General features: G+C 32.2%; 1 long non-coding RNA gene across 1 annotated transcript; it reads left to right on the top strand.

Annotated features, from left to right (window-relative positions):
* The first annotated feature begins 872 nt into the window (after positions 1-872).
* On the top strand, positions 873-6,255 carry LOC136272335 (uncharacterized). Its single transcript, XR_010710312.1, has 3 exons — positions 873-946; positions 4,188-4,373; positions 6,184-6,255. It is a non-coding gene; the product is annotated as an uncharacterized lncRNA (long non-coding RNA).
* Positions 6,256-15,270: the final 9,015 nt, after the last annotated feature.

Here is a 15,270-nt window from a genome sequence, read left to right on the forward strand (position 1 = left end):
CCTTTTTTGATATGTTCTTATAACATCTTAATTTTAGGATTACGTGAAGTTTTTGAAAGATGGGGACTACAATACTTTGGAGACAGCAGTTGAGGTTTGAAAGTTTTCAAAAGTGTCAATGGATTCCCATCGTGTGAATGAAAATCTCTCTCTCTCTCTCTCTCTCTCTCTCTCTCTCTCTCTCTCTCTCTCTCTCTCTCTCTCTCTCACACACACACACACACACACACACACACACACACACACAAATCCAATAAGGCACAATTCAAATCATGAAAACATGTATTTTAGCGACACCAAACTGTTTAATACTATGTCACAAAAAATATCTATGCAGCCTATTCAAATTTTTTTATTACTAGATATCAATTAGACCTCTATGTTCGTCCATGCACAATTTGGTTTTAAAAAACCCAAAATCTAATTTTAAAAAATAATAATCATGGTGAAAGACTCAGGGGTGGGTATCAAACCCCGTTTTTTTTTGTTTTTTTTGTTTTTTTTTTGGGGGGGGGGGCTATGCATCATTATAAATTATATCACATTGTTTAATATTTGTTTAATGTAAGTGAAATTTTATCCTCATTATTTCACAAAAATAATTTCCTGGTTTTTTTAAATTTTGGTTGATTATTAGAAATGCCTTACTAAAGCTTCGTTATTATTTCTTTATAAAAAAAGTGACAATTTTCTTTTAAGTTATTAAAACAGCTGTGCCAATATCTTTTTTTAACGATTAAAAAATGAAAACCTTGAATTTGTTGTCTCCAAGTTTCAATTATTGTCTATTTTTAAATTTGTATGTAGGGGTTATGACAATGATAGTTTTATCAATAAATTACATGTAGATATATATGTATCGTTGCTCATTTAGGATATAGCAGCAGCATATAGAAATTCGGCATTTGAAAAAGCACACAGACTGTATAAGGATGAAATGGAAAAGGTAAAATAGCAGTGTGTCACAATTGTGTTAGAGAAGCATATACACTTTAAGTTGCATGTAATTTCACATCGTAGATATCACAGGGTGAATGACCATCTTTAAGTCCTCCTTAAAGATAGCTTAAAGGTGTTTAAAGGTAGCTTAAAGACGATCTTTAAGCCATCTTTAAGCTATATGTGTTGCTTAAAGGTTGCTTAAAGAAAGCGTAAAGATGGCTTAAAGGCAGCTTAAAGACTATCTTTAAGCCACCTTTAAGCCACCTTTAAGGACAACTTATAGGTCCTTAATGTCCAAACTTCTTTAAGCCACCTTTAAGCCACCTTTAAGCTACCTTTAAGCCACCTTTAAGCCATTAAAAAAAATTTAATTCAATATTGTGCTTAATTTCCAACAAAATGTATTAACTTGATGAAAGAAAAGGTATTAAAACCGTTTTTGTTCTAGAAAGAAAAATGAAAAAAAAACACACAAGAAAAACCGGCCACGGCGAGAATTGAACCTGGGACCCTTAGTTTACTAGCATCACCACACTTCCTCTCCGCCACGGCAACTTACATATATATGAGCGTTTTTATATCCTATATATCAGTGGATATTGAATCACTGTATTGAATGTGTTTACTTGAAAAGATTTTGACAAACCATTCAGTTTGTAACAATCAATTATATCTAATTTATAAATTACATGCATGCATGTATATAGAATGAAATACGGAACTTGGTCTTCAGTGAATAAAAATATATTATACCTAAATGGAAACCGTTAGGTTCACTATAGTAGGCTTTCTTAGTTAATAAATTTAAACCGAGTAGATATACGTTCATCTAATTTATAGCTATAAAAATGTAAGAAAGAAAATGAAATCATTTCTTTTATTAAATGCATTGATACTATTAGGGTATTTGTTCAATTTCCCGCAATTTCCCGGTTTTCATGATCGCGGCGCCGTTCCAATATGTTTAAATATTTACATGTAATTGTATGTACATGGTTTTTAAACTAACAATTCTATAACAAACAAAATTACCAATTACCGGTGACGTATTTACTGCATGTGGCAATTGCAAATGACTTGTACATACAATTGTATTAAGTGCCAGGCCGGGTATATTTGACATATTTACCCTTATACATATAATTAAATAATCAACCCCTATTTATGATCACCGGTACATTAATTAATTAGCCTCAAACTTTGACTCTTACATACATGTATCGTTAATTTGTAGACGTAACATTTTTGAAACCCAAAGCTAGGAAATAATACTTTGAAAATGAATTACAAATGTAAATTAGCTTTTATTCACTAGACTTATCGTATACCCATACATACTAAGATTTAACGCCTTTAGAAACCCTGACGTGCACCTGGGCACACGACACACTTGTTGTGTATATCTTGTATATTCTGTGTTAGTTCCAGGGGTTTTCTTAAGTTGGACAAACAATAGACTTTAATTAGATATACACAAACATGCACCTGGGCACACGACACAACTGTTGTGTATATCTTGTATATTCTGTGTTAGTTCCAGGGGTTTTCTTAAGTTGGACAAACAATAGACTCTAATTAGATATACACAAACGAACAAAACTATGTCCAGACAAACAAAGCAGTAATATCCTGCCCGATATAACAAAAGCAGTTGAGAGTCTTTTCATCTTTAACATGTATCTAGCAGATCTAGAGTTAGAAATAATGAAAATTGAAAAAAAAATACAAACCTTAAACCGATTATCAAATTAAATCATGCATTTTTGGTTCATTATCTTTATTTTGTTTAATAACCGGATGAACTGAGAGAGAGAGAGAGAGAGAGAGAGAGAGAGAGAGGTTTTTTCACCGATTAATTTATAATAGGAAACAAACATACTTTAATTAGTTTTATGCACATATTAAGATACAGAGACTGCGCTCATCCCTACAATAATATTGAAACCCCCCCCCCAAAATTATAAAGAATTTTATAACGGCAATCTGTGTCCATCGGAGAGGTGCTGATGATAGCGATCTGTGTTTAATGGAGCGACGATTAAAACCGCCTGGAACACCCCCCCCCCCTTCCTTGGAAATTATATTATCACTCGGATGACCCCCTCCCATCCCTATAAAAGAGCTTTTGCATTTAATATATGTTTTTATTGTTCAGCTTGATCAATATTGACTCAAAGGCCACTTAAAGACAGTGTAAAGGCAGTGTAAAGAGAGCGTAAATGCCACTTAAAGATGCTTAAAGGTGGCTTAAAGGTGGCTTAAAGAAGTTTGGACATTAAGGACCTATAAGCACTTGCTTAAAGGTGACTTAAAGGCGGCTTAAAGGTTATATAGCCTTTAAGCTCCTTTAAGTCACCTTTAAGCCACCTTTAAGGACTTGCTTAAAGATGGTTTTTCGCCCTGTGTATTATGTACTTTTAACATTTAAAAAATTAAATCCAATATAAAAAAGAGAAACAAGAGACAAACGTTTTGTTATTTGGGCTGTATTACGTTAATTAACACATTGATGATGGCATGACTGATAGTGAAAGTCATGTGGAGTTGATCGGAAAGTACGGTTAACAAATTGAACAGAAAACCATAAAACTCCAATAAAGTAATTCTTATGAAGTCTTAGGAATAATCAGCAAACTAAATTAGATGCAGCGTAATCAAATATTGACTAAACGGTATGTACACATGTATGTTCTCATTATTAAGACAGTTTTTCCTCTGTCGTTGTACACGATGTTGAAATCTGATTAGATGAACAGTAAACTCTACTTTCATATTTAAATTGTACTGACAGTTAAAACATTGCTTTAAAAAAGAAAAATACTCCTATAATCCTGTGTTCTTCAGTGCGTTGATGCATTATTCCAATTTTCGTCAAAAAAGTAAACACGTTGGAAAGGTATTTTGAGAACTAATGGAATAGCTGTTTAATCAAGGACAAGCCTTAGTTTTTGTTAACTGAAATATGTTATGTTTTGTGTTTAAGGAAACCCCAGGATAGTGTTGTTCGATTTCATTTTTAATCGACGTAGGCTTTTACACATTATCATATGATAATGCACCAAGGTTAATATAATAACTGATTACATTGCACCGATGTCTTATAAAATAGGAACTACACAGTTTATTGGTCTGAATTAAACCACATCTGTGTTTTACATTTTTTTTGTTAAATTTTCAAAAACAAATAAAAACAAGTACCCGTTTTAGGAATCCTTTTGCATAACATAACTTTTTCTTTTTACTAGTTTGTCGGAAAGGGTTTAGCATCTTTGGACGACCTACAAAAACATCATACTCTTACAAAGAAAAAGTCATTGAATGAATTCACGGATTATCCAAGGATAAAAGTTGCAGATCATGAACACTTGTCTTTGATGGAACTTGGAAAAAAAATAGAGGATACATACCCCTCGTATGAAAAACAAGCCTATGTAAGGAACCTTTAAATAATGTTAACACTGCAAATATTTGCTCATCAATACTTCTTTATTAAGCTGCGGATCAAAAACAATGTCTTTGAAAAATTTGAAATGTTAATAGAAGACAACTATCCCTAATGTAAAAAAGGGCAATCCCATGTAAATAACTCTTTTTTAAAAACATGATCATCAATAGCAAATATATATTTACTATTTTATCCATATGTAGAAAATATTATCAGGTCAAAAAGTACACGTACATAGAGACTTGGATAACAAGGATATGCTCCATGTATGACCAATTTCAAAAACAAGGCAAGCTACTGACAACCAAGTTGATACTATTTACCGGGTTCTTTTTTTAAACCGTTAGTTTGTACTTACATGTAAATTTCTAACGAGTTCTTTATCGAAATCAATTAATATTAGAAAAATAAAAATAAAACTGTCAATTTATCCAGCCGGTCCATCGGACACACGAAAACGACATTGTGTCTGGTCCATATCTTTTTTATGAAGATGGATTGCTTATGAACTGAACTTGTGTCATGATCTTTAAGCAATGTCATTTGAGCAAGTTCAAGGGAATTGTTTAAAGAATGCTTAATTATACTATGTGATATATGGTATGAATTGAAATAAGAAATCCAAATTTGACAAAAACTTGCTTGTGTCAGGCCATATAAAATTTGATTTTAGATTCTCATCCCCAACCGCCTTTCTGAAAATGCCCCGATGTATGTTATTTTATTTTGAAAAAATAAATGTGTAGAGAAAATATTCAGAAAAAATACGGTCTTGGAATACCAAAAACTCAGAACATTTAATGGTTGCTTGACATGTAAATTAATTCCAGTCATTTTTCTTATCATAAGGATACAAATGTCTTTATGCGGGAAAAATTAAGTTGAAATAAAATGGAATTTAAAGCATACAAATTCTGTGTGTACTCATGCATACCATACCATGCAAAAGGCGAACTGTATTTTGCACGAAACGAACTGTAGCGTTCAAAAAGTGTACCGAACCAATCCAAGCATATGATATATAACCACGTGACACGGTCTGTACAATCATTATATTGTTTATAGAGTAATATTAATTCAATGAGAAAAAGATTTTTTTAAAATTAATAGAGCATTTTGGTCACTTCTTACGGACTAAATTATGAAGTTTTTGCATGACGCCAAGAATCCAGAAATGACGTTTCAAACGTGCGGCGGGTTTTCTTTCCGGAAGCTTTATAAAACTTTTTCGATCTAATTTAAATAAGGTGAATTTTTCAAAGTGCAAAAATTTGTCATTTTACATGTACGCAGACTTCATATATTTTTATTCTATCTTTGACATTACTTTTTGATCATCCCTCGTTTATCCTATTTCTTTTAGTTCATTAACGTACAATAATGTACATTCGACTATCATGTCTATTTATTTGGGTTAAAGGACACTCTTTTATTTTGTACAGTCTTTTTTTATCGTATCTATTTATTGTAATATTCTACAATGAAGATATTAGGTTCATAACAATTTACTTTCAAAAAAAAATGAGGGTATAAATTCAAAGTCTTCAAACTGTAATTGTTGTTTGGATGAAGTACTATGTATGATTGTGTTAGGTGCAGGTCTGAAGCTCTCGGTCTGAAAAAAAAAATCCGATTGACGACATGGAAGCTACACTTCCTTACGCATTACTGATATGAGCTTGTTTTATAGTAATAAATTCCAGAATACAAACTTAAATCTATAAATGTAAAAGAAAGCAATATGATTTATTATATCAATGTCGGTGATCCATTCAACAATTGTGTTGCATGTTTAGGCCATAGCAATGGAACAGAGAAAGTCAGCATCTCAAAAAGCATACAAATATTATGAAGATGAGATGGAAAAGGTAATAGCAATATTGGTTATTACTTGTATATCTTGTTGAGAAAAAAGACACAAGAAAATAAAACTCAAAACAACAATTGTTAAACAAAATTCGGAAATATTTAAAAGCTGTTTGCAATTATAGGAAATCAAAACTTTTCATGCTTGTAATGTTTTGTGTTTTTTTTAATTTGGTTTACATTATTTTTTTTATTTTTTTTAGTTTTTCAAAAAGTGGGATTTCTTATCTTTGGACGCTCTAAAAGCTGAACACATTTTGACGAAGGAAACGTCATTAAAAAAATTTAAGAATTATGAAAGAATACAAGCTGCGGATCAAGAACAACTCTTTTTAATCAATCTTGAACAGACATTAGAAGACAAATATCAATCGTATGAAAAACATGCCTATGTAAGTATCTAATTAAAGATGTAAAAGTGAACTGCAAACATCTATTCACATACACAACTATACAGAACCAAATTGGTTAAATATCATGTTTTTAAACTTAAGAAATAATTTTATAGTATGAAGTTTTGTGAAAACAAGGCATTATTTTGATTTAAAAAAACCTTTATTCGTAAAATTGTTTGATTTGTTTAATTACCCACACAAAAGGACAACACTTAAAAGAAGAGGAAGTGGAACAAAGTGGGTAAACTATTATCAAGGTTTTTAGCTCACCTGAGCTGAAAGTTCAAGTGAGCTATTCTGATCACCTTTTGTCCGTCCGTCCGTCCGTCTGTCCGTCTGTAATCTTTTCACATTTTGAACTTCTTCTCTAAAACCACTGAACCAAATTCGTCCAAATTTGGCTCAAAGCATTCTTATGGAAAGATGAATAAAAATTGCAGAAATGAAAGAAAAATGTTCATTGAAAACCTCAACACTGTAAGAAAAGAAGAAAAAAAAGGGGGTGCATTTTAAAAATCTTCTTGTCAAGAACTACTGGAGCAAATTCAACGTAATTTAGCATGAATAATTCTTATGGGGAGGAATATATAAATTGCAAAAATTATGGGCTAATTCTGTTTCAAATCCGAGTTATTACGAAAATAATAAGAAAGAAAAGGCGTGTTTCAAGCAATTTATAGCATCAATGAGTCTTGGTAAAATGGGTAGGTATGACCGGGCAGGGCAAAAATAAAGATTAACAGTTATTAATCTGCCAATCTCATTAAAATTTCAAGATATTAACTGACCAGTATATTTGTATTCGCTGTCAATATTGCTGCGAAATAATGCGTAATTGGAATTGATGATTACCGATCTGCCCCGGCTTTTATTTTGCCCCGGCCCGGGTTTGCTTACCCATTTTACCAAGACTCGTATTCCATAATTCTAAAACGAGGTTCTTTGTTTAAAGCAGCCATGACACTATATGATAAACGGGTCGATTTGACAATGATGAATTTGTTTGTTGTGCAACAGTTCATGTACGAAGGGAATCTTTGAAACATGCAAAATACATTGGTGCCGATTTTGTGAAGTAAATTGAGGCTAAATATTTCAATGCGTTGACAGTTTTCACATATGACGGTGGTATTAGCTTGTTGTGATTTTCGTTTCGTTTTTATTTATGCTTTGCGTTAACCTGGGAACTGTCGCTTGTATTTCCTGATTTTTACGTATCAAATCAAACAGAGACTTCGGTAAATCAAACAGTTTACTGTTTACCTGCGCAAATTAAGCAACATCTGATGTATTAAAAAGGACTAAACTGCAATTCATTCAGGCTATCGCTAATTCGGTATCATCCGTATAGAATAATGCAATATGTTTTGTTGAGATGCGCGGCATTTTCTCGAGTTTATTCAGTTTAAATAGAGTTTAATATCGCTGACGGAAATATGTAGGTATATACATGTATATGATTCATTTTGAAAAATAAATTGTGTTCTTTATTTGTTATTGTGCATGTTTCTTGTGTTTAATTGTTTACAATTTCTATTTACTTATCATATTTGAGTTTTAAGCTTCGATTTAAAGCAAGATACAGAGATTTGCTCACAACTCTATGTTTGTACACAGATCTGGGGCCATTCATTTTTTCCATTGTAAATGCCGAATAGGAAATACCAAGTGAACAAAATATGACTCAAACCTAGCAAAATTTTGAGCTCATCTTGCTTATAATTTTACGATTGACGCTGAAATTTTGGTTGATCATTAGAAATTCTATATGAATTAGAGTATGTTAAATATTTGTACACAAAAAAATTAAAGAATCATGTGCTGTATATAACTACTCTCTGAGGCCCCCTCTTTATACAATGAATAATGTGAAATGTGAGTAAATAAAAACGACATCGTTAAAACAGTTTCCATAGTTCTGACACATTTCTGTTGCGGGGATAAAAGAATCGATATTCCGAAGAAAATATTACAGCGGAAAATTATCCTGCTTTGTAGCCAGCTGTTATTTTTTAATAAAAATGAAAATAATGGGTGGGCCATAGTAAATTAGAGTGATGTGCCTGTCAATACGGTAACATTGATTTTTATAGCTCTTTGACATTTCACGTGACAACATTTTTCATTCCAGTGTATTCATCAATCAGGTGTGAGTAATGTTATAAAAGTCACGAGTTTACGCGAGGTACACAACAGTCATTTAATTATAATGGAGAAGAGAAATTAAAATTTGGAATATTTTTAATTTGAGAAATTGAGCGCATTGAGGTGCAATTTTCTTCTCTACATATATACATATAGGAATTTTTTAAATAAAATACATTAACTATTTTATTTTTAAAAAATACAATAACTAGTAAGTAGTTGGGGAAGAAAATGTACCTATATGCTTTCATATATTTTGATCGCTTTATTAAGTGGGGGAAGGGGGCAGAACGAAAATACAGGGAATTAGAAGTTATAAAACAGTGTAACCCTACCAAATATTCAGTTCTATATCTTGCATAGGATTTTCTTATTCTGTGTAAAAACAGTATTTCATAAAGGTACAATGTCAAAGATTACGTGTATGCAAAAATAAGCGTAAAATTAGAATACTTTACAATATTTATTTTTTCGTTATTCTACCGAGGGCATTATGGCACAATATCTTTTGAACGCCCATTGTTGCTCAGGTGAGCGATGTGGCCCCATGGGCCTCTTGTTTAAGTAGACGTTCGACAGTTACTACCTATTTGGTCGAAGCTAGTGATTTGACGCTATGAAGTGGCATAATAGCGAGGACGAACGATCCCGGGCAGTAGGGCAGCTGAAAGCTGGCAAAAACAACACCATGTTGCAGAAAAACTTCATGTTTTCCAAAGCGTAATAAGTAGTTTATAAAACCGATATTAACAGTCGGGAAATTGTCAAAAAAGAACGAATCGGGACGTCAAAAATATACATGTACATGTTCATTTACGAAAATCCGCGAGGATCGTCAATTGACAAATGTTTGCCAAAAGGCAGCGTTTCCAAAGTGCTGTTAAGCTTAGTGCAGGTAGACGGATTTCTACTGAAACTATGGAAAAAAGACTTCACCGGGCAATTCTTAAAGCTTGCCGACCAGCCGTAAGCCCTGAATTAGAATTGCAGCATCCAAGAGATCGATTGAATTGTGCAACAGTACACATAAATTAGCAACATCATTGGCGCTCTGTCCTTTTCTCGGACAAGTTGCAATTGTGTTTTAACCTCCATGATGGCATAAAACTTGTTTGGAGATCAAAGGGGAAAGATATGCCGATTGTTGCATTTCTGATCATGACAAATTTAAAGCAGGGCTCGGTGATGATTTTGGCAAGCATTAGTGTTGACTACAAAACTGGCTTGTCTGTTCACGAAGGTTCACTGGCAGCTTTAAAATACCAAGATTGCAGGTGCTTATGAGGAGGGGTTTTTCTTCATGGAGTAATGCTCGATCGCTTAGAGCCCGAATCGTAAACGAGTATTTTGGAAAGTAAAACAATTCACTGTATCGATCGGTCAGATCTTTTTCCAAATCTTAACACGATTTAACATGCGGAGAACATTTTCAGCAACGCATTTCAGCTTTTCTAACATTTCTTAAAAAATCGACAAGAACTTCAAACAGCGCTGCGTATAGAATTGCAAGCGATTCCTCGCTGGAAGGTCATACAAAATACAGAAAACCAATGTTTTGGCATGAAATTTTTCACTTTTTCCACTTTCAAGTCACAAACACAGGAGGGTTTTTTTTAGTGAATGTAAGAAACGATCTATAGCATGTGTTCATACTTACTCATCAACATAGGCCTACTTATTTTCAAAGGTAGAATATACTCAGCAATGTTAAGGGTGTCCATGAAAAAAAATAGCGATATTTATCACATAATACGTCAGCCTTTGAATAATCTTGATGTTCTATTCCAAATATTTGTTACACGAAGTGATATTTTACCAAAATACAAATTAGATTATTTGCTATCGCATGAGTAATTTTTGAGTCTCCGGGGAATACCATGTCACGTGATACTGCTAAAAAAGATGAACCAGGAATAATAGAAAAAAAAATCCACAGTACAAATGCTTAACGTAAGCAAAAATAATAAATTCTGTTTCTAACTTGTAAAATTTTTTCTACAAATTTGAAAAGTGCTGGGAGCTTATCATATTTAGTGGGAGCTTAATACATTCAAGTAAGAACTGTTATTAAATTCATCTCAACAGTGTATGAACAGAAATTTGCAAGGAATTCCCACAGTTAACGCTTACTTATGTGATATGCGTAGCGAATTCATACACCTCCTAGCTGTAATGGAATATAATGGTAACACATGTAAATTTCAATATAATTGATTAAGTGTAAGCCCTTGCACTGCAGTTTATTTGACCCGTTTTATTTTAGGCGTCATTTGCGTAAAAATCAAATGCAACACTGACTAAGATCATGATTTTCATTCATATATAATTAAACACTGCGAATGTCTTTAAAATAATGTTAGAATGTTGTTTCTGGTCACAACAGTCATTTTTACCAAACCAAATTGGAAGAATTAATTCATTTGTTGTCCTTTCCAATATATATATTGATATGGGTTGGGGGGTAAGTGTGCGTTTGTTATTTACACATTTATGTTTGTAATGATTTATGTTACTCTGCTGGTAAAAATATATGAAATACTTTTTATATATTACCATGTTTACTGTAATTATGATAAATATTTTTGTGATAATTAAAGAAAGCAAGAAAAATCAATATTTATCAAGGATTTATTATTATGATCAACCTGACAAATACTATAGAGATTGCACATCTCTAAAAAACTGTTCAACAAAAGTCTACTGTTTTCTGATTTTTAGTATTTTTCAATCATTATCTGGAATTTATGGAAAAGAACCATTCTTTTTGAAATATATATATATATATATATATATATATATATATATATATATATATATATATATATATATATATATATATATATATATATATATATAAAACACTGTGCTGAATAATTATGCCAGTGCCAAGGTGGCATTTTTGCACCCGCTTAAGATGCAGTTTCGGAAAAATCTATATATACCAAATGATAGACCATTGTCTAGAGAGTATATAACCACTTTTGTTTTTAGTGTATTTTACCTGACAGGTGAGATATTTACCTTTAAAAATTAATATCCTATAGGAAAATGATAATTCCCATAGGAGAATTGATTCCCCTACAGGAAATATTGACAATCCTATAGGATTTTTTAAAAGTCCTATAGGAATTATATTTCCTATAGGATATTGATATTTCCTGTAGGAATTTGATTCAGACATGTAGTTTTCCTTTAGGATATTAAGTTTTTCTATCGGATTTTATCAAATCCTACCGGAATTGAAATTCCTATGGGAAGTTCTTGTATTCCGATAGGAAATTTCAAATTACCTATAGGAATATTGTTTTTCCTACGGGAAAAATTATTTTCCTATAGGAATTTATTTTTGAAAGGTAAACATCTCACCTGACAGGTGAGATACAATGATAACCAATGTGGTTGTTAACTCTTAAATCAATGGTCTATCATATGGCATATTTGAATATTTCAATATATGCAGCTTAAGCGGGTGCAAAAATGCCACCTTGGCACTGGCATAATTATCCGGCACAGTGTGTTATATATATATATATATATATATATATATATTTATATATATATATATATATATATATATATATATATATATATATATATATATATATATATATATATATATATATATTGAAACACAATAAAAACCACAGTGGTCGGCGAGTTATATATAAAAAGTAAAAAAAGAAAACACGAAAAACGTGTATTATATAGCTTCTGAAGATTTTAAAATGAAAGCGCTTAAGCTATATTGGACGTTTGTCGTGTTTTCTTTTTATCTATCTATCTATCTATCTATCTATCTATCTATCTATCTATAAAATTTAATTTCAATTGATATCAATGGAAAATATTGTGATAGGTTACATTAGTAATAGGATATATATAAAAACAAACCAAATATATATGTAGTTAGTGAGTAAAAGAAATATTTATAGAGAACCTAATTTTTTTTAACACCATGCACCCAAACGTGTCCCCAAAGGACTATTTACTGTTTAAAAAAACCCTGAAATTGAATAATGTGTCATAATTAGCAAACTATTGCTCTAAAGATAACATGAAAAATGAATTACCTTATTATTTTGCACAATGATGGCAGTTTCAATTTCATTAATATCACAAAATAGTACAGGCATAATTAAATGATTATCCTTTAAAAGGTGTCGAAACTCAGTTCAACGCTTTGATTTTGTCTATTCATACATGTAATCTACATGAAAGAAGGCTAATAAAATAACACATTTCGATTTACATAAACAACATATTCAATCCAGATCCTGGTTGTTATCTTTGTAGTGCTAGCACAGTGTTTGGAATTTCTGATCAAATGCGAGTCATTTTTATTTCGATATAAGAGACCAGTAAAAAGCTACAATGAGCCTTATAACTCTGTCATTTTCTATTAATCCAAATGGTTGTTATATGTTTAGGTCGTAGCAAAAGAATACAGAAAATCAGCATTTAAGGAGGCATACGAATTATATGAGACTGAAATGGAAAAGGTAATTGCAATGCAGTTCATTCAATTTTGTTGTAAAAAAGGTAAAAATAACATGTTTAAGCATAATTATAATAATATTTTTGTATTACAAGAAATCCAACTGTTATAATAAGTTAATTTTTTGTTTAATTTTTTACTCATATGTTTACAAGCTTTTTGAGAGGAGTTTATTCGTAACCCAAGACGGTCTGAAAGAACATCACAAAATTACAAAGAAAAAGTCGTTACAAAAATTTACAGATTGTCCAAGAATAAAGGTTGCCGAGAAAGAAGAGTTCTTTTTGACAAAACTTGAACTTGACATAAAAACAAAATATCCTTCGTATTTGGAAAGAACCGTTAATATGAAAATGGTTATTCCGTGTTTAATAATCATTGGTGCTGGACTAGGATATTTTGTTCCATAGCGGGAACTGTAGCTACTATTTATAGAATTTGTCACCAAGATTGCATCAACAACGAAATTGAAATCAACTGAACCTTTTTGATTGTTTGAGACGTGTCTGTGTATGTTTATTCTTCCATGGACTTTGACATACGTTCAACCTTTTAAGAAAAAATGTACTATGTGTATCATGCACATTTTTATTAGAAATCTGCAAGTGTTTATGGAATTTTGTCATATTTATATTCATGCCAAAAAATTGATAAAGTAATACAATAAAGTTATTATTGAATATCACTTATCTTATATGTAATGACATTGTTTTCTAAATGTAAGAGTGTGATTCAAGAAACAGCTCCCAGTAGTGCAAAACAATTAGTAAAATGACTTTATTCGTGTAAAATTTAAATGTAACATCAAGCGGATTGATAATTTTTGTACATGTCTCGTATTGTAGGTTGGCAATTTATGTTATACAATATATACATGAATTTGTTTAAGCAATAAAATGATGCATTACAATCTGAATTAAACTACATCTAAATAAACGTTTTGTTGTATTTACGGATTTATTTGTTGTACGGATTTTTTCGGTACATAAAATAGCAAATGCAAAGGCATAAAAAACAGCAAACCTCCAACAAGCGCACACAGCAGCTACATGAAGGGGTTGTGGCGCAAATAGAAGCCTAGAGCAACCGCACAAAGCAGTTTAAGTAAATTATGTATAACGTAAACGTGACTACACACATGGAGTCTTCTTTCAATACCGATATCGTTGACGTCACATGCACACATCAACAAAAAAGGAACATAACTGATAAAACGCACTACATTTCTTCCGCTTCCATAAAATGGCCTTTATTTTGAACCTGAAATGAAATCAAATAATGTGGCAAATGACCGCATTGCAAAGAACAGCTAGTACGAATTAACATAAAATAATTAGTTAGGCTTTTATATGATAACACCATTTTAAGTTGTTTATGGTTTGTGTCAATACAACGGGCAATGTCACTCCTTAATTTCTGCAATTCTCCTTGGATGTTGAATAATAACCCATGGAGTATTGAGTCCCTTCGAGATAGATACTAGGGAACGGTAAGCACCATCCGAGTCTAAAAGAATCTTCGTCATGGTTATAGCGAGGAGGGCACCTTCTATATCATGACACTCGTAAAGCCTAGATGTAAAGCCAAATTTAACATTAGGCAATCTGTCTCTCTTATCCAATACCTCGATAGCGTACCCATTGAAACAACGCCTGGACACTCAAGGTCCTTATGCCTAACTCCTCCAAGATTGATAGGAATTCTTTAGCAGTGCATCCGGTTTGAGGGTCCCCGCAATGCACTACTTACGCCAGGTTTCTATCTCTAGCTAGAGCCAGAACCTCTCTTAGGAACGACCGCTGGCTGTACACAGTGTTCTGCTTACTCTGATTTGAATTTTAGCAATTGAGGACGTGCAGCAGTCGCGCGTACTTTTGTAGTCTAACTCAACTTCCCCTGACTATACGCAGCCCGGCTCGCACAGAAGCTCACACAACCTCTCTAAGGAGTACTCCGTGTTGGTGACATGTGGGAGGACACCA

The sequence above is a fragment of the Magallana gigas genome, chromosome 10, assembly GCF_963853765.1.
Source record: "Magallana gigas chromosome 10, xbMagGiga1.1, whole genome shotgun sequence".
Classification (NCBI taxonomy): Eukaryota; Metazoa; Mollusca; class Bivalvia; order Ostreida; family Ostreidae; genus Magallana; species Magallana gigas.